Here is a 26416-nt window from a genome sequence, read left to right as displayed (position 1 = left end):
CTGCAGGAGGGTTATATTGGGGTTTTGTCTCCGGTACTCACTGAGATCCTTGTGTAGGGCCTCATCAAACAAGGTAGGTGAGTTCTTGAATCCTTGGGGAAGTCTGGTCCAGGTGAGTTGTCCGTTTATGCCTCTCTCGGGATCCGACCATTCGAAGGCAAAGAGTTCTTGACTTTTGGGTGCTAAGGGTAAACTAAAAAAGGCATCTTTGAGGTCCAGCACAGTATACCATTGTTTTTCTGGACTAAGGGCGCTCAAAAGAGTATATGGATTGGGTACGGTAGGATGGATGTCTATGACTCGTCTGTTAACTTCCCTCAGGTCCTGTACTGGGCAGTAGTCTTTACTGTTAGGTTTGCGGACTGGCAGCAGGGGTGTGTTCCAGGCCGACTGGCAGGGACGTAGTATACCTAGGTCAAGAAGCCGGCGAATATGTGGAGTGATACCAGTTTTGGCCTCTATGGGCATGGGATATTGTCGGACACGTGCAGGATCTGCCCCTGGTTTGATTTCTATGAATAGGGCTGGGCGATGTTTGGCTAGTCCCATCCCACCTGTTTCTGCCCATGCTTTGGGGAACTGCTGAAGCCATGACTTTATATCTTGATTTTGGGAGGGTGGTTCCTGGTGAAGTCGGTACTCATCTTCCAAGTTCAGGGTGAGCACAGATATGGGTTGGTTGTGAGGGTCTGTTATGATCGGCCCCTCTGACCGAAAATGAATTTGCGCTCCCATTTTAGTAAGTAAGTCTCTCCCCAGTAAGGGGCAAGGGCTATCAGGAATGACCAGAAAGGAGTGGGTTACTTTTCCCGTGCCCAAGTCTACAGTTCTCTGAGTGGTCCAGGGGTAACGTTTAACTCCCGTAGCTCCCTGGACCCAGGAGGTTTTGTCAGAAATTTTCCCGTGGGGCTTAACCAAGACCGAATGCTGTGCCCCTGTATCCACCAGGAATTGGACTGGTTTCCCCTCCACTTGTAGGGTTACCCTGGGTTCAGGGAGGGGGTCCGAACCCCGTCCCCCCTACTCTGCATCATGTGTAAACAGGACTGGGGTGGTGGTCTTCAGTTGCCATTGCCCCTGGTTGGGGCGCGGCTGCCTTTTTTTGGGGCATTCCCGAGCCCAATGGCCTTTTTCCTTGCAATAGGCACATTGATCTCTGTCCAATGGTCGCCTGGGAGGTCGAGTGGCTGGGGGGCCCCCTTGATCTTTCTGAACAATGGCGGCCAGGACCTTAGTCATTTTCTCAGTGGCTTTAAGTTGTTTATCCTCTGGGGCGTCTCGGTTATTAAAGACGCGCTGAGCAATACGGAGTAGGTCCTGTATCTGTTTGCCCTCCAGATCTTCTAACTTCTGGAGTTTCTTTTTAATATCAGGGGCTGCCTGGTTAACGAAGGACATTACAACGGCAGCCTGATTTTCGGGGGCCTCTGGATCCATAGGGGTATATTGCCTAAAGGCTTCCATTAATCTTTCTAAATAAGAGGAGGGACTTTCTGTTTTACCTTGTACAATTGAATATACCTTGGCCAAATTAGTGGGCTTGCGCGCGGCAGCCCGGAGACCCGCCATTAGAGTCTGGCGATAAATGAGCAGTCGTCCCCTACCTTCTCCGGTGTTGTAGTCCCAATCATCCTGCGGGGGGCGAGTTAAGGGAAAGGCTGCATTAATAAGATCAGGGTTAGCGGTGGGTTGACCATCATCTCCAGGAACCAGTTTTCTTGCCTCCAGCTGGATTCGTTCTCGTTCCTCGGTAGTGAACAGGATCCGGAGAAGCTGTTGGCAGTCATCCCAGGTGGGCTGATGGGTAAACATAACACTATCTAGAAGAGCTATCAAGTCTTTAGGATTATCAGAAAAACGAGCATTCTGGGTTTTCCAATTATACAAGTCACTGGTAGAGAATGGCCAATATTGGAGTCGGGGGTTCCCTGTCTCATCGGGAGGGCCTATTTCTCGCAGGGGTAGGGCTGTGGTGGAATCTGGATGGCGGAACCCTGGGTCGCGCTGAGTGCGTCCACGGGTGCGTCCAGCCGGCCCAGGGGAGTTATTTTCATTGGGCAGGAGGGCCGGCAGTGCCTCTGCCTCTCGGTCCTCTGGTTCTGACCTGGGTGGCCTCTCCGGAGGGGCCACAGGAGGTTCTTCCAAGGGGAGAGGAGCAGGGTCAGGAGCAGGAAGGGGGACCGGTTGTGGGGCCAAAGGAGGATGTTGATATGGAGGGGGTTCTATGAGAAGGAGGTCTTGGCTGTCAGAAAGTATGGGTGCGGTTGAGGTCTGAGGCTTGGGAGGTTTAGTTGGTCGGGCCGTAAGGATCTTATATGTCCCTGATGACAAAAAGGGGGCCATCCAGGGAGGTGGGTTTTCTACCAGGTCCTGCCATACCAAGATGTAGGGGATTTGGTCCGGATGGCCTTCTTTCCCTGGTAAGAAAACTCTAGATTTAATTTTTAGGACTATAGGAAGACAAAAGGTACCCTCGGTGGGCCAACCAACCCCGAAAGTTGGCCATTCAGAGCGGCAGAAGGTAATAAGTTTTCTTTTCCGGATGTCCAGACTGAGATCGTGTCCTCGGGATTTCACATCCCCAAAATTAGTGAGAAGGAGGGAGAGAGGGGTACTCTGTGTTTGGCCCATGTTTAGGTCCTGGAAGAGGTTGGTTAGAAAAGGTTATTCTGAAAACGAAAGTGATTAAGAGCAGTCCCAATAGCGGAGCCTGTAAAAGGAGGAAGGGAGGTTATCGCGTGCACGCTTCAGATGGGCTATCAACCCCCAGATGGGTCGCGGTGGACGTCTCCAACCACGCCCGACTAGGTGTCCTATAGCGCGTCCGCCAGGACTGTCCTAGTCTCCAAAACAGAAGGTACCTTGAGCCAGCTTACTTACCGATCGGTTGTCAGCGATGACCCGTTGACCTGATGTCTGGTGGGCTTGGGGGCATCCCGGACGAGCCCCCAAATGAAATGCCCACGGTCACGAGACCCCTCCACAAGACCACCAGAGACAAGAGTCAAAGCCAAACGGCAAGGGTCATTTATTGCAGGTTCGAACCTGGACCTCCGCGCACTCGTTGCCGGTGACGCTAAGAGGTCCCGATGGAGTTTAGTACAGCTCTTTTATAGACAGGTACAAACAAGCTCGCGACCTTCAGGGGTGGGGGGTACTGATTGGCTAACTTTTAAACAAAGACACTAGTCACTGATTGGTTAACTTTTAAACAAAGACACTAGTCACCGTCTGATTGGTTGGATGGTTGCAAAAGGGGGTTCAGCAAGCATAGTTACAGAAGCGAGAGCGGTTGGTTAAGTTTCGGTTTCCTGAGGCTTTGTTTTTCAATTAGGAATACTTAAGATGGGGCCATAGTTACAAACAGTACAAACAGGAAGATCGATGCAATCCTAGCAGCGCTACAGCCTAATGGCAGGGCATCAATTCAGTCCTATTTCTACCAAAGTAGAACATAGCCCTTCACCTACACTTGCAATTACAAAGACAAGTAGCACTTGAAATTTGAGAGTAGAAGATTGGCGTTTGCAAACCAATGGCATCTTATGTTCAGCTCATTTCCCCTGAATTTCATTTAAGAGAGTACTTTAAAATAAAAGCTGTCCTAATGAAATCACAACCTTCAATACTAGTGATGCAGAAAGAAGTAGATGGACACTGCATGAAGCAGAGCCTAAATAGAGAAAACTATAGAATTTTGATGTTAGCATCTCCAGTATGAAAATAATAGAAAAATAGCAGTATTTCCCTGATTCAGGTACCTCTTTACAATCTAAAAAAAACTCTGTGAAGGGGGTCTTTTTCTCTGTTTAGTTTCTCTAACAAAAATCATAAAATTTGAAGAAAATTGTGACTCTTTGAAGATATGTCGCTTTTTTAAAAAAATTATTTATTTGGTTGCACTGGCTCTTAGTTATGGCAGGTGGGCTCCCTAGCTGCAGTACATGGGCTCCTTACTTGTGGCATGTGAACTCTTAGTTGCAGCATGCATGTGAGCTCTGGTTCCCTGACCAGGGATCGAACCTGGACCCCCTGCACTGGGCGAATGGAGTCTTATCCACTGTGCTACCAGGAAAGTCATGATATGCTGCTTTTTGAAATATGGGCACAAATTACTTTAGAATGGAGAAAAAAGTCTTGAAATACACTTTCTTTTCTTCACTGTATGAAAGCAATAAACCAAAGATTTGTCCAGCACTTTAAAAATATTATTTTAAGATTTCTTTGATTAACTTTTACTGAGGAAGCTAAATGGTCATTTTGTCAGTTGGATTAAGAGCTCCTTGATCATTTCTTTGTGTCTACATAGCACCTGGTATAACACACATAGAAATGCTGATAGGAAGATAAAAAGGCAGAAAGGATAACAAGGAAGAAATAAAAGGAAGAGAGAAGAGAAAAGAGAAAAAAAGATAAATGGAAAATAAGGAAGGAAATGAGAAAAAGGGGGAAGGAAGGAAGATAGAAAAGAAGGAAGTGTAATAGGGAAGAACAAAATCTGACTCCATGTTGGATCTGTTTCTTTTACCTTGACCATTGCTTTCTGTTGCTTTCATTACTACAATCACTAAGAGGATGCCATCTATAGCTATAAACATACATAAAGGCCTGCCTCAGGGAACCCTGCCCCTCTACCTGAATGTTAAAGTGCATTTTTTTCAGCTCACAGGGAAACACCCTGATCCTGCCCACCTGTGAATGGCTGCAGGAAAGAAGAAATTAACACATTCCCTCCCCTAGGCTGGCCAAACCAGGAGATATTTTGCAAGACTTATGGTCTTTTCACTTTACTTCCTCACCGCCTCCCCCTCTCCATTTTATAAAAGAAATTAGCATCCAGACCCTGATAAAATGGTACTCTAGGATTCTAGTTCCCCATCTTCTCGGACTCCAGCTTTCCAAATAAAGTCTCTATTTGCCTCAACACCTCGTCTCTTGATTTATTGGCCTGTCATGCATCAAGCAGACTGAGCTTGGACTCAGTAACAGAAGGGAAAGAGAGAAGGAGGGGAGAAATGCTAAATGGTTTAAGACATGTTGCAAAAGTACTTAACATTTTGGCTGATTTTCTAATATATATATGTATAGAATTAAAAAGACCTTATTTTGGTTATTTCAGTGATTAATTATAGATTAGAAATGGGTTTGCAGTGGTGATTTCTGGCAGAGATGGGAGACTACAAAATAAAGCACACTATGGAAAGGTAAATACACCCATACTTTTGTAGGGTAAAAGAGTCCTTTGGTATAACATTAATTAGGTGTTCTAATTTTGTATTTGTTGAGGAAGAAATTTTCCTCCTTCTTTTTGGATACTTCTGGCTTGTCAAAGCATTAAATTGGCATGAGAGATTAGCAGGAGAAAGTCAAAAATTTTTAATAACAAGTATACATGGAAAAGACCCAGAAGAACCGAGTAGCTCAGCAAAATGGGTGAAATCCTCACCTTAAATTCATCTTCAACCAAAGACAAAAGAGGATGTTGGAGGTAGTGGTTTGGTACTTCAAAGGGGAAGAAGGCAATTCACATGAAGTTGAAAAACCAAATGTTTGGTAAATAAATGTTTGTTGGGTCATGCAGAGACAATGGGACACAGAGATGGACTTTAACAGACTTTGCTAAGTTCCTCCCTACTTATCACACTTAATTCATACTGTGGTTATCTATGGTAATAACTCTCTTCATGGAACAGGTCCTCTATAGATATACATTATTTAGACAATGTTGGGACCCAGGGTAGACCACTCCAAAATGTGCCTCAATTTTATATTTGTTATTTTGAATTAAAGTTACTTAAGAAATGACCAATGCAAAAGAGACACTCCTTTCTGTCTCTCTGAAAGCAGGAAATAATCTCTCAAGTTAAACGTGCATTCCCCGCATCTGGAGGTAGAAGGACACCCTTATCACCAAAAATTCAGGGCCAAGAAACTTACATAAACAAACCTATTACTTCCTTAATTTACTACACCAAGCCCAAACTCTGCTTAGATTCTTCACAAATTGGGCACAATGAACCTGAGTTTCTTCTCAAGAATTTATGTTTTCTTTGTCTTAAAATTATAAAAGCTGCCTGCTTTTGTCACTTTTTGGGACACTTTTGTCACTTTTTGTTTCTATGGGACCTCCAGGCACACAAATTCAAATTGGTTTCTTTTTCTTCTGTTAATCTGTCTTATGTCAATTCTATTTTTAGTCCAACCATAAGAACTCAAGAGTGGTAGAAGAGGAAATTTCACCATCCCCCACAGAAGTTAGGGGGAAGGTCAATGTTCTTTCTGATACTTTTGAGCCTTAATTGTTTTCAGTTTAACATAATCTGCATGCCAAAGAGAAAATTTGGGATGGCAAATTTTGCTCCCTTACAGATTCAAAATTAGAAGGCTTAGTATTGACCTGTGAGGCTGATGCCAAAAGCTTCTGTGCACTGGTGCTGAATTGAATCTTGGAGACAGAGTTTTGGGTGAAGCAGAAAAGAATAGCTTTATTGCTTTGCCAGGCAAAGGGAGACACTACTGGCTCCTGCACTCAAAACTGTGTACCAACCTGGGAGGATTTGATAAGGAGTTTTATAGCAACAGCTCAAGGATGGAGTTTTTGATAAGATTAGGGTGTGTGCAGGGCCTGCACCCTTTTAATCTGGTCTCAGGTAATCTTCTTGATGAGCTTCTCTGTTCATTAATGTAGGCTCAGGTGGTCTTTGGTATAAAGAATGCTGACAACTTAAAGATCTTAAAGATATTGTTATGTGTATCCCTTGAGGTGGAACAAGGACCCTGTCCCAAGGTTGCACTATTGTTTCTTGGCTACTGCTCCCTTGTCTTTGCATCCCTTCTTTTCCTGGATTAGCAACTGTTTGAATCTGCCCTTTGGAACTCAGGGAAGGTCATGGAAGCTGGGGTCAAGAAACGGGGAACAGAAAGGCTTCCATGCCCAGGAACCTGCTTGGTTTCAAAACCAGTCCCCGGAAGTACCGGGAGAAGCACTCATGAGGTAGACAAAACCCATCAATGTCCTGCATCTCTGCACCTTTCTGTTATTTTGGATGATTTAACATTGATTAAACCTGAGGACTCTATAGGGTTTGGGGGATGGTTCATTAATCATCACAATTCTTTGAACTATTTTGGTGTAAAGTACATCAATTTAGTTATTTCCTTTCTATTTCTGAAGTCAAACAAACACAGCAATGCTAATAGTTATTTCTGTGGGGGAGTGGAAATTTCCCCTCTTTCCCTTTTGGTTCTTTTGGTTGGCAATTAAAATGACATAAGGCAGATTAACAGGAGAAAATCAAATTTATTTTATGCACATGAGTATGAAGAATTCCAAAGACAGCAAGGCAAGATTTTATATATATATTCTGGACTAAGAAGGAGGTAGGGGCCTGGGGAAGTAAGGTAATTCACAGGAAGAGAAAAAGAATTAGCGTTTGGAAAATAAATGTTTGCTGGGCCATCCAAAGACAAAATGGCACAAAGAGAACTTTAATCAAATGGGCTTTGCTAGATTCCTCCCTATCTACCACACCTAATAATTTACTATAGTTATCTATGGTTGATAGATAACTAAAGAATGTCACTCTCGCTCTACAAGGATTGAGTCATTAGCCACTGCTGTAGCTGACCTTCAACACACCCTGAAAGGAATTCATGGCAGAAATCAGGACTGAGAAACTCTGTGCTCTGGAAAAATTGTCAGAACAGGCCTTCAAAGAGTTAGATATTTTCAGGAGAAAATTTTATGAACCCAATTTATTGCATCTTCCCATACTTTAAAAAGCATTAAAATAATTAACTAAGATATTTGCGCCTCATGACTAGCAGTAATCTGCAAAGACGTGTGCTTGATTGCATGTACCCCTTCTCCAAAATTACATATATGCTGAGCTCCTCCCTTATCTCTTTGGAAAGGTTTCTCAGAGCTATTGAGAGCCTGTACCCTGGATTATAATTCTCAATAAGACACTGAATAAACTCCACTTGCACCTCTTACACTGTGCTTTTTTTTTTTTTTTTCAAGTTGACACCTCCTACCTTAAAATTTTTTAGGCAGTAAGGGGGAAGTTCAAAGTTTCTTGTTGAGTCTTTTGGGCCTTGATAGTTTTCAGCTCACAATAATCCACATGCCAAAGTGGCACATTTTGGGGCTGCCTGTTCTTAGCCCCATTACTTGCCATTTAAAATATGTATGTCAAATTATATTGCATTTGATATAATTTGTTGTATTTGAAAATGTTATCAATTTTTTTGCTTTCATGTAAAGTGATCACAGAGTCCATCCAAAATAGAAAAGGTAAAGGTAAAGAGAAAAACATGAGGAATAAAATGTACAGTATGAGGGAAGGTCATGTAAGGAGTACTGAGTAATTTGTAAGGCAGTAGAATTTGTCACCCCAAAATAGGTGTCATTGACATATTAATTGTTTTAAGTTATTTTCTAAGCAACTGTTGACATGGGAAAAACTCTGAAAACCAAGTAGGAGTTACTTTTTAGTAACTATTTAGTAAAGAAATATTTACATTTTTTAAGGAAAATATCTGCTTGTAAGGAGGTGTCCCTCACTGTACCAGGAAGAGTAGGTTGACCAGATCTCTAGAAACTTATTAATGGAGAAGGCACTAACTTAAATTTTCAAAACAACCTTACCCTTATTTACTGTGTTTTTGCTGATAATCTCCCATAACTGACTCCCCACCCTCAATATGATTTTTTGATTTTAGCTGATGATTGTTGACCATTTTGGCAAGTCACAGTTTTTCTGGGTCTCTCCCATGTATACATATTATTAAACTTTTGTTTAATTTTCACCTGTCAATCTGTCTCATGTCAATTTGATTCTTAGATCAATAGAAGTGAGATTTTCCTCTCCTGATAATAAGGAAAATAAAGGGAACAATGAACAGTCTAGAGAAGCAACATAAATTGGCCTGTAAGAGTTAATCCTAGTTTTAACTGTTACTAATCTGTAGTGTCTGTAACTAGATTTGTCTTTCACAAAGCTAACCTCTAACACTCTCTGACTCTGTGTAAATTACATCTTGCACCTGGCATTTACACTATCTACACTCCCTTGTAGCAAATCACCCCTTGTAGCATTCTGCATTTCAGAAAGAAGGTCGCAGGCCGGTAACCCAGAGACAAACAGACCTAATTTTTTTCATTTTAAATTAAATTAAAAATCACTAACATTTGCAGAGTTCATGTGAAATGACATACATTATCACCAGTCTTCATAACAACTCTACAAAGTAAGTTTCCTTAGCCTCATTTTACCGACAGTACATAGCTTGGATAAAGAGTGTTGGCTTTGTTAGCCTCATAGACTTGTGTTCAAATTCTAGCTCTTCTCCCTACCTGCGATGTGGGCAAATGATATAATGCCTCCATCACCTTCCTTATTTATAAAATGGAATTATCTGTACTTATTTCAGGGGTGTATTATAAGAATAAAGCTAGAAATGCACTGGCATATAGTAAATGCTCAATATATTTTACCTTGTATTTAAATTTTCTTAAATAAGGCCGTAGAATCGGTAAGTATCAGTTTTGGTAATCAAATAAGGACCGATTTAATCTCAAAATGAAAATCACATTTTATCTTATATCACACCACTGACAAATCATCATAAATGGATATTTCAAATACATTTAAAGGGTACAATAAGAAATACATAAATTCATTACATTTTGAGTATAAGATCACAGAAAATAGATTTTCTATATACAGTTGGTGTTTTGTTATTAGATTTTTAAAAAAATAATATAATATGTCTTATGGCCAAAAGTATTTCAGATAGTTTATTTACCTGAAATGGTAATGTTTATCAAATCCTGGCATTACCTTTAACAGGGCACCTGAAAAAACATTGTGTTGAGTTCATTTGAGAGCAAAACTTGTCAGATAAAATAATAATAATAAAAAAAGCTTTTTTTTAAAGGTTCTCTTACTTTCTGTGTGACATTATGCTAAAGTGTTTAAATACACCAGTTCAATTGAACCTTCAAACAAAACTCAAGACATAGTTCACGTGCTCTTTCCAATTTGTGGCAGAACAGGCTTAAAGAAGTCCAGTAAACTAGCTAAGTGGCAAAGCCAGGATTTGAGCCCAAGTGAACCTGATGTCTAACAGTAGTTCTTTTTTTTTTTTTTTTTTTTTTTTTTTTTTTTTTGCGGTACACAGGCCTCTCACTGTTGTGGCCTCTCCTGTTGCGGAGCACAGGCTCCGGACGCGCAGGCTCAGCGGCCATGGCTCACGGGCCCAGCCGCTCCGCGACATGTGGGATCTTCCCGGACCGGGGCACGAACCCGTGTCCCCTGCATCGGCAGGCGGACTCTCAACCACTGCGCCACCAGGGAAGCCCAGTAGTTCTTTTTTTAAAAATTCCATACAATTTTTATTCTGATAACATATTTCAATATTTATCACAATGTCCCTTTAATAAGTTTAGCTAAGGAATTGTTTTGTAGGTTGTTAAGTCATGGTAAGAAACAATCAAAGCCTAGTTCTTAACATTTAAAGCAATAGTAAATTAAATAGAAAATTTGAATTAAAGCACAAGGAGCCATTTATGGAGAACAATGGCCTGGATAGAACAAGAATATGTTTAGATGTCCATTCCTATAAATCTCCTCAGAAGAAAGAAGTGATAAATTACCAGTTAGAACTCTCTAAAGAGAGCTATTTTATTCCAGGGCCATTTTATCTGAGCTGTTTATGGCTCCCAACCATATGTATCTTCTCCCCAATTTGCTCCAAACCTCTTTGGTTGCACATCATAAATCTGTAAAAGGCCCAACCACCATGGGTTGCAGAGGTTCCAACAGAAGGTCAATCTCCTTCCCTGTAACTTCCTGTAGAGAGTTTTCATTACTGGCTGAGAATGATGACTAAGGAAATTCCAGTCTACATGTGGGACAAAGGCAATCAAATTATCTGACCTTGTGTTTCAAGCTACCTGAGACATGAGCTCCTAAGGTAATCAACAGCCTTAGACCCCTGTCATTTACTACCATTGGCCAAAATGTCTGTTATTCTTCAATTTACTAAACACTTAATAGAGGTAACCAAAGACCTCATAGTAGTAAAGCAAATAATTCTTTCCAGGCTTGTTATGGCTAATCTTTTATGTACTATTTGATACTGTTGCCCACTCAACATTTCCTGAAATTTTGTCTAAATTTCCTCACTACCCTCTGTAAGGGCAAGCATTTAACACTCAACATGGTTCATTAAATTTTAGATATGCTTATTATTACCTCCTCATTAATTTTATCCATGGCCATTTTTTCCTGCTTTGACTTCATATACTCAGCTAACTGGAGCAGGTATAGAGGACCATTTGCAGATTTTCAAACATCCCATGACATTTCATACTTTTAGTTCTCTTTCCTTGATATTTGACTTCCCTGCTCATTCCTTTTTATTTTTTAATCTCCCAGTTTTCAAAACTTAGCTCATGTACCACTTTCCCCTTAAAAATTCATTTCTGAAAATTCCATATAAAATTGCTCATTCCCTTCTTTACACCTTTGCTCAACCCTATGTATATTTCTACTTTAGCACGTAGAAAGCTTAGTTGCATGTTTTATAACTCATCTTTTCTGTAAATAGATTGTGAATTAATTAACTTCTCATGGACCAATTATAAACTATACTTAGTGAAATTAAATCTCTTTCTTCTCCCGATCTCTAGCCCTAATTCAACTCTCCAGATGTAATCAGTAATAGATTCATGTGTATTATACCAGAAACTTTTTATTCATCTGCATTTATATTTATAATATTTAGATTTCTATAAATATTTACATACTTGAAGCAGTATACAAATTCAACTGAAGCTTACTTTTTAGTGTGTTTAAAACCATCATTGAGGGCTTCCCTGGTGGCACAGTGGTTGAGAGTCCACCTGCCGATGAAGGGCACACGGGTTCGTGCCCCGGTCCGGGAGGATCCCACATGTCGCGGAGCAGCTGGGCCCGTGAGCCATGGCTGCTGAGCCTGCGTGTCCGGAGCCTGTGCTCCGCAATGGGAGAGGCCACAACAGTGAGAGGCCTGAGTATCGCAAAACAAAGCAAAACAAAAAAAATCATTGACATTTTACCATATTGATACTTAGTCTTAAATAACTCTATGATATTCTATTATATGCATTCACCTTAACATATTTTAACAGAGCATATATGTCTTATTCATTTGAGTCCCTTCCGCTTAGTATGGTATACAGAGCACACATAAGGAACTATTAGATGCTATTATGTAAACAGAAACACATTCCTTTTTCACTTCCAAAAGGAATGGCCTTTCTCTTGAACAACGTCACTGAAATTTACCACTAGTTCTTTCTATTTTCTTCCTTCCAGTTCCTGACTTTTCTGGAACATAGTTTTGGACCGAATAGCTGTATTTTATCCTTAGACTATCTAATTAAGCCTGACTTTCTTTTTTTTTCCTTTAAGAACATCATCTGGACAAAAACAGAACGCCTGATTGAGAAACTGATCTTCAAGGTGTCTTGATTCCAATCCTAGGACCATTTCAGTGCTATCCCACTGAATTAGGATATGACATGCTGCAGCCAGCAACATTGCCCTGATTCACATTTGTTCTATTCAATTTGTGTCTCTAGTCAAGAAAATGAAGATTTAATTTACTAATTGTTTTAATCAACTCAGATAGCCATAACAAAATACCATAGACTGGGTGGCTTAAACAATGGGCATTTATTTTCTCACTGTTCCGGAGACCAGGAGTCCCACATCAAGGTGTCCACGGGGTTGGTTTCTGGTAAGGTCTCTCTTCTTGACGTGTACACAAATGACATTTTACAGTGTATTCATAAGACCTTTTCTCTGTATGTACATAGGAGAGAAAGAGAGAGATATCATTTATCTTCTTATTATAAGAACACAAGTCCTATCTTATCAGGACCCCACCTCATTTAACCTTACCTCCTTAAAGGGTCTTTCTTCAAATGCAGCCACTTTGCAGGGTTAGGACTTCAATGAATAAATTTGCGTGGCGGGGGGACAAATTGAGCCTGTAACAGTGATAACACATCTAGTGTAATTGCATAATTGCATGTCCTGGTTGAATGAGACAGTTCCCCATTATGTCTATTATTTGGTGTCCATTTCAGTTAGTATATCCTTGCACTCTCAATAAATATGGTCACCCTAAGCATCCTCTCTCTTGCGTTCTCTGTCCTTGAATGTACTAGTCATAAATTGAACCACAGCAGAAGCATTATTGTGAGCCTTACCCAGTTTCCTCTTTGATATGAAGTGTAACGTTCAAATCTATAAAAATGGCTTTTAAAGTAGATTTAATGCTGCTCTCTATGCATGGTCTGTTTTCTCTATTTATTTCAAACTGCCAATCAACTGTAATCCTTTATGCCTTTGAAGTTGAGACCTTATGTAGCTTTCCATTCTCCTTGTCAAAACTTTCTCAGGAAGAAGTCTTAGGTGTAACAATGTGTACCAGAATGTTTTGTGAGCCAAGAGAGGGATGATAATTCTGCCTACTTTCCAGATTATTTCAGCACATAATCACCATCATCTCTTTAAAACTTGTTTCTGGCTTGTACTACTCATCTACTGAAATAGTCTCTCCTGAAAGTTTTTCTTTTTCCTCCTATCTTTCTTTCCTCTCCTCCCTTCCCCCACACCACTTCCCCTTTTCCTCCCTCTTCTTTACCTCCTCCTCTTCCTATTTTTCTTCACCCCCTTCATTCTTCTTCTCCCTCTTTTTCTTCTTTGGTGGCTTATTTTGTAATTTTGAGTGCTGTTTCCCCATCCCCCAACCCAACTGTCCCTCTCTCAGCTCTTTTTTTTCTCTTCTCTGAACGTTGGATTGACCCCTAGGCCTTCTCTCATCACTGCTCTTCTTAGAGCTTTGCTTTATATGAATTGCACTGAAGTTTTTTTCTACTTCCACCATTGAAACTGAGCCTAACTATAAAGCAGTGCCAGAGAGGAAGAAATCTTCCTTCACCATTCTAGGTTCTTCTGGTTGATCTTCTGATTAAGCTGACATGAGACAGATTAACAAGAGACAATAAAAAAAAAGTTTAATAACATGTATACATAGCAGAGACACAGAAAAACTGAGCAACTCCCCCAAATAGCTGAAACCCTCACCTTAAATACCATCGTTAGCCAAAAACAAAAGAAGATGTTGGGAGTAGTGCTTTGGAATTTCAAAGAGGAGAAAGACAATTGACATGGAGATTAAAAAAACAAATGTTTGTTTGGTAAACAAATGTTTACTGGGTCATACAGAGACAATGAGACACAGAGAAATTTTACCAAACAGACTTTTATTGGTTTCTCCCTGTCTACCACACTTACTTCATACTATGGTTATCTATGGTGATACCTCCCTTCCTGAAACAGATCCTCTATGTACATTCTATTAGGCAGGTAGGAGGATGGTCAAATTTTCTTCCTGTGACTTTTGGGCCTTGTTTTCAGCTTGGAATAATCCACATGCGAAAAGATATTTTGGGTGGCAAATTATGCTCCCATACAGCAAAAATACAATTGCTGCTCTCAAATGATAGTATGGAACACCTTCAAGACGACCCCTCAGAATGTTTCTTTATCTGGATTACAAACTGATTCAGCTGCTAAAAATAGACTTTTCCTAAAGTTGATAAAATTCAATGGAAAATGAAAAATTCAACTAAATTCCAGTCTCACCGCTGAATACAGATAAGACCATCCTAAATTGAGTACTATCAGATAAATACAGTATATACAATAGGAACCATTTGTTATGAGCAAGTGTCATGTCAATATTATAATAACATTTTAACATTAATTTGTGCTTTTATTCACATATGTAAACGTGGTTTTTTTTTGTTGTTGTTGTTTTTGGGGTTTCTTTGTGTGTGGTACGTGGGCCTCTCACTGTTGTGGCCTCTCCCATTGCGGAGCACAGGCTCCGGATGCGCAGGCTCAGCGGCCATGGCTCACAGGTCCAGCCGCTCCACGGCATGTGAGATCTTCCCGGACCAGGGCACGAACCCGTGTCCCCTGCATCGGCAGGTGGACTCTCAACCACTGCGCCACCAGGGAAGCCTGTAAACGTGTTCATTGAGTAAGTACTATAGTGTGCTAGACACTGTTCGAGATGCTGGGGATCTGTTAATAAAGACACATTGTGCCTTAAAGGAACTTGAAATGAGTCAAGGAGAGTCTAAATTAAATCCATTATTAAGAGTATAGGGACTTCCCTGGTGGCGTGGTGGATAACAATCTGCTTGCAAATGCAGGGGACACAGGTTCGATCCCTGGTCTGGGAAGATCCCACATGCTGTGGAGGAACTAAGCCCATGTTCCACAACTACTGAAACCACGTGCCACAACTACTGAAGCCTGCACACCTAGAGCCTGTGCTCCACAACAAGAGAAGCTACCCAAAGGAGAAGCCCATGCACTGCAGTGAAGAATAGACCCCACTTGCCACAACTAGAGAAAGCCTGTGGTCAGCAACAAAGACCCAACACAGCCAAAAATAAAATTAAAATAAATCTTAAAAAAAATTAGTATAATGAGATAAATATTTTAAAATGTATAAGCACTGATCACCGAAAAGGGGCACTTAATCCAACATGGGGGCATTAAATATGGTTTAGTCTTGAGTAAATCTACATCCCTTATAGTTCCCCATGGTTTAGAAATTAGGAAGACAATGAAGTACTGGGGTGGGTATGCTTGTGCTGTCCTATATAGTAGTCACCAGTCACATGGACACTTGGAATGTGATTACTACACTTGAGGGACTGAATTTTAATTATATTTAATTTTAATATATTTCAACTTAAATTTAAAAACTGAAGCAGTATAAAATAGTTTTCAGTTAAACATAACTTTGTTTTAATAGGACTCTACCTAAACTGTGTATTTACAAGTTTTAAGCATTTGCATTGAGATGTGCTGTAAGTGTCAAATACACACCAGATTTCCAAATTTGGTGTGAAAAACAATATTAATAATACAGTATATTAACAATTTTATACTTTTTACATGTCATGTTGAGATGAAATTTTTTGACACATGTAATTAAACAAATTATATTATAAAGTTAATTTCATACTTTTAAACTTTTAAAAATGTGGCTATAACACTATACATCCATTGGACTGGCAAACAAAAATCCTGACTATACCAAGTGTTAGTGTAACAGAACAGGACCATATTGGACCTTCCTGGGAGGGACTGACCCCTCCCCCATATCCTCTGCTTTAGCACCTCTCTGACATACAAAGATAACAGTATCTAATGCACATTTCCTGAATTCCTTGACAGATGCTAAAACCCCCACCAAATGGAAGACATTAACTATTTGATGACTGTAAACACAGCCCCCAGGCCAACTGGGACCTAAGGTTTGATAATGTGCCACCCTGTGCCACCTCCCTGTACCTTGCCATCAACCAATCCGAGAACTGTGTAAGAGCTAATCACATAGCCTGAAACTTCCCTTCATCACCTTGCCTTTTAAAAATGCTTTCCTGAAACCCATTGGGGAGAGTTTGGGTGTTTTGAGCACCAGTTGCCCTGGACTCATTGCTTGGCACCCTGCAACAAATGCTGCACTTTTTTTCACCTCAACCCAGTGTCAGTTGATTGGCTTTACTGTGCATGGGTGAACAGACCCAAGTTTGGCTCAGTAACACTAGCAACAATGCAGAACAACAAAGACTCTTATATACTCCTACTGAGAATGTAATATGGAGCAACAATTTTGGGAAAATAAGAAGCTTAACAATTTCTTGTTATGTTAAATATAACACTTTTCTTATGATCCGTCAATCCTACCCCTAGATATTTACCTAAGTGAAATTAAAACTTAAGTTTACATCAAAATCTATATGAGAATCTCTACAGCAACTTTATTCATAATCACTTGTTGGGGAGGAAGAAATTTTCCTCTACCCTTCTAGGTTCTTCTGGCTTGTCTAAGAATGAAATTGACATGAGACAGATTAACAGGAGAAAATTAAACAAAAGCACAGTAACATGTATACACGGGAGAGACCCAGGAAAACTAATTCTTCAAAATGACTAAAACCCTCATCTTAAATATGATTTTCAGCTAAAGACAAAGAGGATGTTAAGAGTAGTGTTTTGGGACTTCGAAGGGGAGCACAGGCTCCGGACACGCAGGCTCAGCGGCCATGGCTCACGGGCCCAGCCACTCCGTGGCATGTGGGATCTTCCTGGACCAGGGCACGAACCCATGTCCCCTGCATTAGCAGATGAACTCTCAACCACTGTGCCACCAGGGAATCCCGAGCCTGCTTTCTTGAGTGATAATTAACTTACAGGGGTCACCCATACTTTTTTCTCTACTTATGATTCCCTAGTGGGATTAACTATTTAATTACCTGCTTTGTCCCTTTACCCTGTCCTTATCACTAGTTGCAAAAAATGAGTTAAATCACAAAACAATCCTAAGAGCAGACTACCGTTTTAAATAGTGTTATAAACTGCCTAAAAGTATTAATTTCTAAAATGAAATGAGACAGATTTAAATCACCTTTTTTATTATTTATACTTCAGCGGACTTAATAACACAAACAATCATAAAACTGAGAAAAAACTGAAACTAGATAATTTAATTAGATCACTATTGGATATAATAATTGTAGCCACATTTAATTCAAACCTTTCTCTGTTCTAGGTAAATATTATAGAAAGTATTTCATTTAGTACTCACTGCAACATTTACAGGGAAATATCCTAGGCTTGGAGAGTTAACAATGGCCAAGGATTCATAGCTATTAAGTGGTATCATCACACCCACATCTCTCATTCCACAGGACTTGAGCCTTTAACCCCATTGAGGGTGTATCCCATAGGCAGCCTGGATGCATTGATGATGAAAAATCAGAGGAGGTGGCCAAAGGTAATCCAAATACCAAGTAATGGAACATGAGCTAGGAAATCAAGTTGTCATCATAGACATCTAGAAGAATGCAGAAAGAATTCACTGAAGGTGGGCCAAAATTCATGTAAAGAAATTCTCGTAGCAGAAAGTAGGCAGAGGACCAGAGATGCCTGCTCCAAGGGTGTGGGAGTAAGTCACAAAGACCCAACCAAAGTAACCAGGATTCAGGGGTACAAACCTATTTTATGAAAGGACTGTGGTGAGGATATAAAAGGATTCCATTTTCAAAGAAATAGAAGTATAGGGCTTCCCTGGTGGCGCAGTGGTTGAGAGTCCCCCTGCCGATGCAGGGGACACGGGTTCGTGCCCTAGTCCGGGAAGATCCCACATGACGTGGAGCGGCTGGGCCTGTGAGCCATGGCCACTGAGTCTGTGCATCTGGAGCCTGTGCTCCACAATGGGAGAGACCACAACAGTGAGAGGCCCGTGTACCGCAAGAAAAAAAAAAAAAAAAAAAAGAAATAGAAGTGTAGACAACTCTTGACATAATAATGAGGTGCAAAAACTTTTTTTGAAAATTAAAAAAAATAATAATAAGGAGGTGCATTCTTGAAAACCTAACCCCAAAATAAACACGTCAAAGGTAATTTTTCATAAGCGATGATAGTGAAAGATTTTATTATATAATTTCTAGGATACTAGGTATAGAGGCATGCTCATTACTTAAGGAGCAACTAATGTGACTCATCCTAGACCTGATCCACCCCAGGGGAGTCATTAACTCACATTAGGTTCAATTACCCTCCTATTACTGTGCTTCCTGTCACAGTCAAATATCACACACACACACACACACACACACAAACACACACAGTCTATGAAAGATGTCTCCACTTTTTTACTTTTGATTTACTCAAATATCGATTCTACTACACTATTACACCAAAACTGTTTTCCCAGTTTCCCAATGACTCTCATATTGCCAAATGTAATGGAAGCTCCTTCATCTTCCTCTTATTTAATCTTTTAGCAATATTCAGTATAATTGACTTGTACTTTTCTGCTTCAATACTGTCTTCTCTTGGCTTCCCTAATATCACAAAGTCCTGATGACAAATCTCTCACTCCTTCTTAATGCATTTAGCTGGGTACTCTTCTTGCACCAAATTCTATATGTAGGAAGTACTACATATAGTAGTACTGTTCTTGCTCTTTTCTCATGTGTGTACTTGCTTAAGACAACCTCATTTGTAGCTGTTGTTTCAATTTTTTTTTTTTTTGCAGTACATGGGTCTGTCACTGTTGTGGCCTCTCCCGTTGTGAAGCACAGGCTCCAGATGCGCAGGCTCAGCAGCCATGGCCCATGGGCCCAGCTGCTCCATGACATGTGCGATCGTCCCAAACCAGGGCACAAACCTGCGTCCCCTGCATCGGCAGGCAGACTCTCAACCACTGCACCACCAGGGAAGCCCTCAAATATCTTTTAAATGTTAATGATGTATAGATTTTGATCTGTGGCTTAGACCTCACTCTGAGCTCTACTCCATTATTAATATTGGTAATTATTTCACATCCATCTCAAACTACAAGTAACCTCCAAAATCCTTATATCTTAGTCAGCTTGGTGTGCCATAAAAAAATATCACAGGCTGGGTGGCTTATGTAACAGAAATTTATTTCTCAGAGCTCTAGAGATTTGAAGTGCAAGATCAAGTTTCAGCCAATTCACTTTCTGATGAGAACGCTCTTCCCAGCTTGCAGAAGGCCACCTACTCTCTGCATCCTCACGTGGTGGAGGAGAGAACTTTGGTTCCTCCTTATCTTCCTATATATTAGGATTCCCCTTTATGACCTCAGTTAACTTTTATCACATCCTCATGTCAGGGAGGAAGAAATTTTCCTCTACTCTCCTAGGTTATTCTGGCTGGGCAAAGAAATAAATTGACATGAGACAGATTAACAAGAGAAAAATCAAACAAAAGTTTAATTACATGTATACATGGGGGAGACCCAGGAAAACTGAGTGATTCACCAATATGGCCAAAACCCTCACCTTAAATATCATCTTCAACTAAAGACAAAAAATGTTGGAGATAGTAGTTTGGGACTTCAAAGGGGATGAAAGCAACTCACATGTAGTTGGAAAAGCAAATTGTTCATAAATAAAAGTTTGCTGGGCCAGGCAGAAGAAATGGACACAGAGTGGACTCTGCTCTCTAGGTCCTGCTGAGTTTTTCCCTACACAACTAGGCCATACTCTTTGCATATATCTCTGGTAATAGGTCCACTATCTAAATTTTAGGCAGTTAGCAGGAAAGTCAAAGTTTCCTCCTGAGTTCCTTGGGCCTAGATATTTTCAGCCGAAAATAAAATGCATGCCAAAGAGACATTTTGGAGTGGCAAACTTTTCTCCCCAACATTCACAGAGCCCCATCCACAAATACGCTCACTTTGGAGGGTATAAATAAATACATATTAATTTGGGGGGCACAGTCCTGTCCATAGTCCTGTCTTTCTTCAATCTACCCCATTTCAGCAAATCACAGTATGGTGACACACAACTGTTTAAACTCAAATCATGGGGTTTGCTCCTGTTATCTCAATACTTATAAACAATAGAATTTGCTGATATATTGGACATGTCTCCTTAAGTTTCTTAAATCTATACATTTCGTTCATTTCCACTGCCTCCACTCGTTTACACTCACTATACTGCACTTTCACTTTTGACCCTTGCCATTCCATTCCAGCCAGTGTACTTTTTAAAATAAATGAGAGAGAAGGAGACAAGGTGGTGGAATAGAAAGATGTGAGCTCACCTCTTCTTACAGAAACACCAAAATCACAACTAACTACTGAAAAACTATCAACCAAAAAAAAAAAAAAATGCTGGAACCTACCAAAAAAGATACCGTATATCCAAAGACAAAGAAGAAATCACAACGATATGGTAGGAGTGGCACAATAGTGATAAAATCAAACCATATACATGACAGGTGGGTGACCCACAAACTGGAAAAAAATTGTACCACAGAAGTTCTCTACAGGAGTGAAAGTTCTGAGCCTCACATCAGGCTCCCCAGCCTGGGGGTCTGGCAATGGGAGGGGGAATCTGGCTTTGAAGGTGAGTGGGGTTTGATTGCAGGAATTCCACAAAACTTGGGGAAACAGAAACTTCATTCTTGAAGGGTGCACACAGTGTCTTGTGCACACCAAGACATAGCGAAAAAAGCAGTGACCTCATAAGCAACTGGGTCAGATTTACCTGCTGGGGGTGGAGGGTCTTCTCTGGAGGCAGTGGTGGGGGTGCAGCTGTGGCTCACTGTGTGGATGGGAATGCTGGTGGCAGTGGTTCTAAGGCGTGCTCATGAGGATGGGCCTCCTTGGGGGCCATCATTTTCTCACCAGGACCTTGCCCAACCCAACAGCCTGTAGGCATCAGTGCTGGGAAGCCTCAGGCAAAACAGCCAAGAAGATAGGGAGACAACCACACCCATCAGCTGACAGGCTGCTTCAAGTGTTCCTGAGAACACAGTTGTCCACTAAACACACCCACTGACACAGCACTGCCACAAGACACAGCTCCAAACACCAGTAGACAGGAACCAGTCTTTCCCACAAGGAAGCCTGGGCAAGCCTCTTACACAGCCTCATCCATGAGGGGGAAGACAGCAGAAACAAGAAGAACTACAATCCTGCAGCCTGCAGAACGGAAACTGCACTTGCAGAAAGTTAGACAAAATGAGACAGCAGAGGAATATATCCCAGTTGAAGGAACAAGATAAAACTCCAGAACAACAACTAAGTGAAGTGGAGATAGGCAATCTCCCTAAAAAAGAATTCAGAGTAATGATGATAAAGATGATCCAAAATCTCAAAAGAAGAATGGAGACACAGATTGAGAAGATAAAAGAAATGTTTAACAAAGATGTAGAAGAACTACAGAAAAGAAAAACAGAGATGAATAATACAATAACTGAAATGAAATACACTAGAAGGAATCAATAGCAGAAAAACTGAGGCAGAAGAAAGGATAAGTGAGCTGGAAGGCAGAAGGGTGTAAAGCAGTGCCAAGGAATTAAATAAAGAAAAAAGAATGAAAAAAACAGGACAATCTAAGAGACTTCTGAGACAACATTAAATGCACCAACATTCGAATTATAGGGGTTCCAGAAGAAGAGAGAGAGAAAGGACCTGAGAAAATATTTGAAGAGGTAAGAGCTGAAAACTTCCCTAACATGGGTAAGGAAACAGTCACCCAAGTCCAGGAAGTGCAGAGAGTCCCAAGCAGTCCCAAGCAGTTCCTCCAAGGAGGAACACACCAAGACACATAGGAATCAAATTCACAAAAATTAAAGACAAAGAAAAAATATTGAAAGCAATAAGGGAAAGGCAACAAATAACATACATACAAAGGAACTCCTGTAAGGTTATCAGCTGACTTCTCAGCAGAAACTCTGCAGGCCAGAAGGGAGTGACAAGATATATTTAAAAGGATGAAAGGAAAGAACCTGCAACCAAGAATACTTTACCCAGCAAGGCTCTCATTCAGATTTGGTGGAGAAATCAAAAGCTTTACAGACAAGCAAAGCTTAGAGAATTCAGCACCACCAGATCACCTTTGCAACAAATGCTAAGGAAACTTCTCTAGGTGAAAAAGAAAAGGCCATATCTGAAAACAAGAAAATTATGAATGGAAAGCTTGACAGCAAAGGCAAACATACAGTAAAGGTAGGAAATCATCTGCACACAAATATGATATCAAAGCCAGCAATTATGAGAAGAGGAGAGCACAAATGCAGGATATTGAAAATACATTTGAAATGAAAAGACCAGCAACTTAAAACAACCTTGTTTATATACAGACTGCTATATCAAAACATCATGGTAATCGCAAACCAAAAATCTACCACAGATACACAAAAAAGAAAAAGGAGTTCAAACACGACAATAAACTTAGTCATCAAATCACAGGAGAAAGGAAAAAAAGAGGAATAGAAGTAAAAAAATTACAAAAACAAATACAAAACAGTTAACAAAATGATGATAACATATATATCAATAATTACCTTAAATGTAAATGGATTAGGTGCCCCAACCAAAAGATTTAGACTGGATGAATGGACACAAAACCAAGACTCATATATATGCTGTCTACAAGAGACCCACTTCAGATCTAGGGACACATACAGACTGAAATTGAGGGGATGGAAAAAGGTATTCCATGCAAATGGAAACCAAAAGAAAGCTGTAGTAGCAATACTCACATCAGAGAAAATAAACTTTAAATAAAGACTCTTACAAGAGACAAGGAAGGACACAAGTGATCAATCCAAGAAGAAGATATAACAGTTGTAAATATAAATATATGCACCCAATAGAGGAGCACCTCAGTATATAAGGCAAATACTAACAGCCATAAATGGAGAAATAAACAGTGACACAATAATAGTGGGGGACTTTAACACCCCACTTTCATCAGTGGACAGATCATCCAGACAGAAAAGAAATAAGGAAACACAGGCCTTAAATGACACATTAGACCAGATGGACTTAATTGATATTTATAGAGCACTCCATCCAAAAGCAGCAGAATACGCATTATTCTCAAGTGCATATGGAACATCCTCCAGGATTGATCACATGCTGGGCCACCAAGCAAGCCTCAGTAAATTTAAGAAAATTGAAATCATATCAAACGTCTTTTCTGACCCCAACACTATGGATTAGAAATCAAATACAAGAAAAAAAATTAATGAACACAAACACATGGAAGAAATCAAAGAGGAAATTTAAAAATACCTAGAGACAAATGACAATGAAAACATAATGATCTAAAACCTATGGGACATGGCAAATGCAGACCTAAGAGGGAAGTTTATAGCAATACGATCTTACCTCAGGAAACAAGAAAAATTCCCAATAAACAGCCTAACCTTACACCTAAAGCAACTAGAGAAAGAACAAATAAAACCTGGTTAATAGAAGGAAAGAAATGATAAGGATCAGTGTAGAAATAAATGAGATAGAGATGAAGAAAATAATAGAAAAGATCAAAGAATCTAAAAGTTGGTTCTTTGAAAAGATAAAAAAAAATTGATAAACCTTTAGCCAGAGTCATCAAGAAAAAGGGAGAGAGCTCAAATCAATAAAAGTAGAAACAAAAATGGAGAAGTTACAACAAACACCACAGAAATGCAAAGGATCATGAGACTACTACAAGGAACTATATGTCAATAAAATGGACAACTTTGAAGAAATGGACAAATTCTTAGAAATGTACAATCTCCCAAGACTGAACCAGGAGGAAATAATGAACAGACAATCAGAAGTACTGAAATCGAAACTGTGATTTAAAAACACCCAACAAACGAAAGTTCAGGACCAGATGGCTTCACAGGTGAATTCTATCCAACATTAAGAGAAGAGTTAACACCAATCCTACTGAAACTCTTCCAAAAAATTGCAGAGGAAAGAACACTCCCAAACTCTTTCTATGATGCCACCATCACCTTGATACCAAAACCAGACACAGATACCACAGGAAAAGGAAATTACAGGCCAATATCACTGATGAATATAGAAGCAAAAATCCTCAACAAAATACTACCAAACAAACCCAATAATACTTTAACATGTTCATACACCATAATCAAGTGGGATTTATCCCAGGGATGCAAGGATTTTTTAATATCCACAAATCATTCAATGTGATACACTACATCAAAAAATTGAAGAATAAAACCATGTGAGCATTGCAAGCGATGCAGAAAAAGCTTTAGACAAAATTCAACACCTGTTTATGATAAAAACTCTCCAGGAAGTGGGCATAGAGGGAAGCTACCACAACATAATAAAGGCCATATATGACAAACCTACAGCTAACATTATACTCAATGGTGAAAAGCTGAAAGCATTTCCTCTAAGATCAGGAACGTGACAATGATGTCTACTCTCCCCACTTTTATTCAACATAGTTTTGGAAGTCATAGCCACAGCTATCACATAAGAAAAACAAAGGGCATCCAAGTTGGAAAAGAACTAAAACTGTCACTGTTTGCAGATGATATGATACAATACATAGAAAATTCTAAAGATGCTACCAACTACTAGAGCTGATCAATGTATTTGGTAAATTTGCAAGATACAAAATTACTATACAAAAATCTGTTGCATTTCTATACACTAACAAAGAAAGATAAGAAAGAGAAATTAAAGAAACAACTACATTTACCATCACATCAAAAAGAATAAAATACCTAGGAATACACCTACTTAAGGAGGCAAAATTCTCTATTCCAGAGACTATAAGACACTGATGAAAGAGGTCAAAGATGACCCAAACAGTTGGAAAGATATACTATGCTCTTGAATTGAAAGAATCAATATTGTCAAAATATACTACCCAAGGCAATCTACAGATTCAATGTCATCCCTATCAAATTACCAGTGACATTTTTCCCTGAATTAGAACAAAAATCTTAAAGTTTGTATGGAGACACAAAAGAACCCAAATAGCCAAAGCAATCTTAAGAAAGAAAAATGAAACTGGAAGAATCAGGCTCCTTGACTTCAGACTACATTACAAATCTACTGTCATCAAAATTGTATGGTACTGACACAAAAATTGAACTATAGCTCAATGGAACAGGATAGGAATACCAGAAATAAACCCACACACCTATGGTCAATTAATCTATAACAAAGGCGGCAAGACTATATAGTTGAGAAAAGACAGTCTCTTCAATAAACGGTGCTGGGAAAACTGGACAGCTACATATAAAAAATAAAAGTAGATAATTTTTTTACTCCACATGCAAAAGCAAACTCAAAATGGATTAAAGACCTAAATGTAAGACCAGATACTATTATACTTTTAGAAGAAAACATCAGCAGAACACACTTTTATATAAATAGCAGCAATATATTTTTGATCTTGGAAATAAAAACAAAAATAAACAAATGGAACCTAAATAAACTCAAAAGCTTTCATACAGCAAAGGAAACCATAAACAATATGAAAGGACAACCCACAGAATTGGAGAAAATATTTGCAAACGATGCAACCAACAATGCATTAATGTCCAAAATATACAAACAGTTCATACAGTTCAGTATAAAAAAACACAAATAACTCAATCAAAAAATGGGCAGCAGACCTAAATAGACATTTCTCCAAAGAATACATACAGATGGCTAAAGCACACATGAAAAGATGCTTATTATTAGGGAAATGCAAATCAAAACTATCATTAGAAATTACCTCATGCCAGTCAGAATGGTTGTCATCAAAAACTCTGCAAACAATAAATGCTGGAGAGGGTGTGGTGAAAAGGACACTATTCTATATTGCTGGTGGGAATGTAAGTTGGTACAGACACTATGGATAACAGTATGGAGTTTCCTTAAAAAATCTAAAATTATTGCTAGCATATGATCCAGCAATCCCACTCCTGAGCATATATCCAGAGAAAAACATCGTTCAAAAGGATGCATGCACCCCCAATATTCGTGC

This window comes from Phocoena phocoena, chromosome 8 (genome assembly GCF_963924675.1).
Source record: "Phocoena phocoena chromosome 8, mPhoPho1.1, whole genome shotgun sequence".
Lineage (NCBI taxonomy): Eukaryota > Metazoa > Chordata > Mammalia > Artiodactyla > Phocoenidae > Phocoena > Phocoena phocoena.
This window is presented reverse-complemented; position numbering follows the sequence as displayed.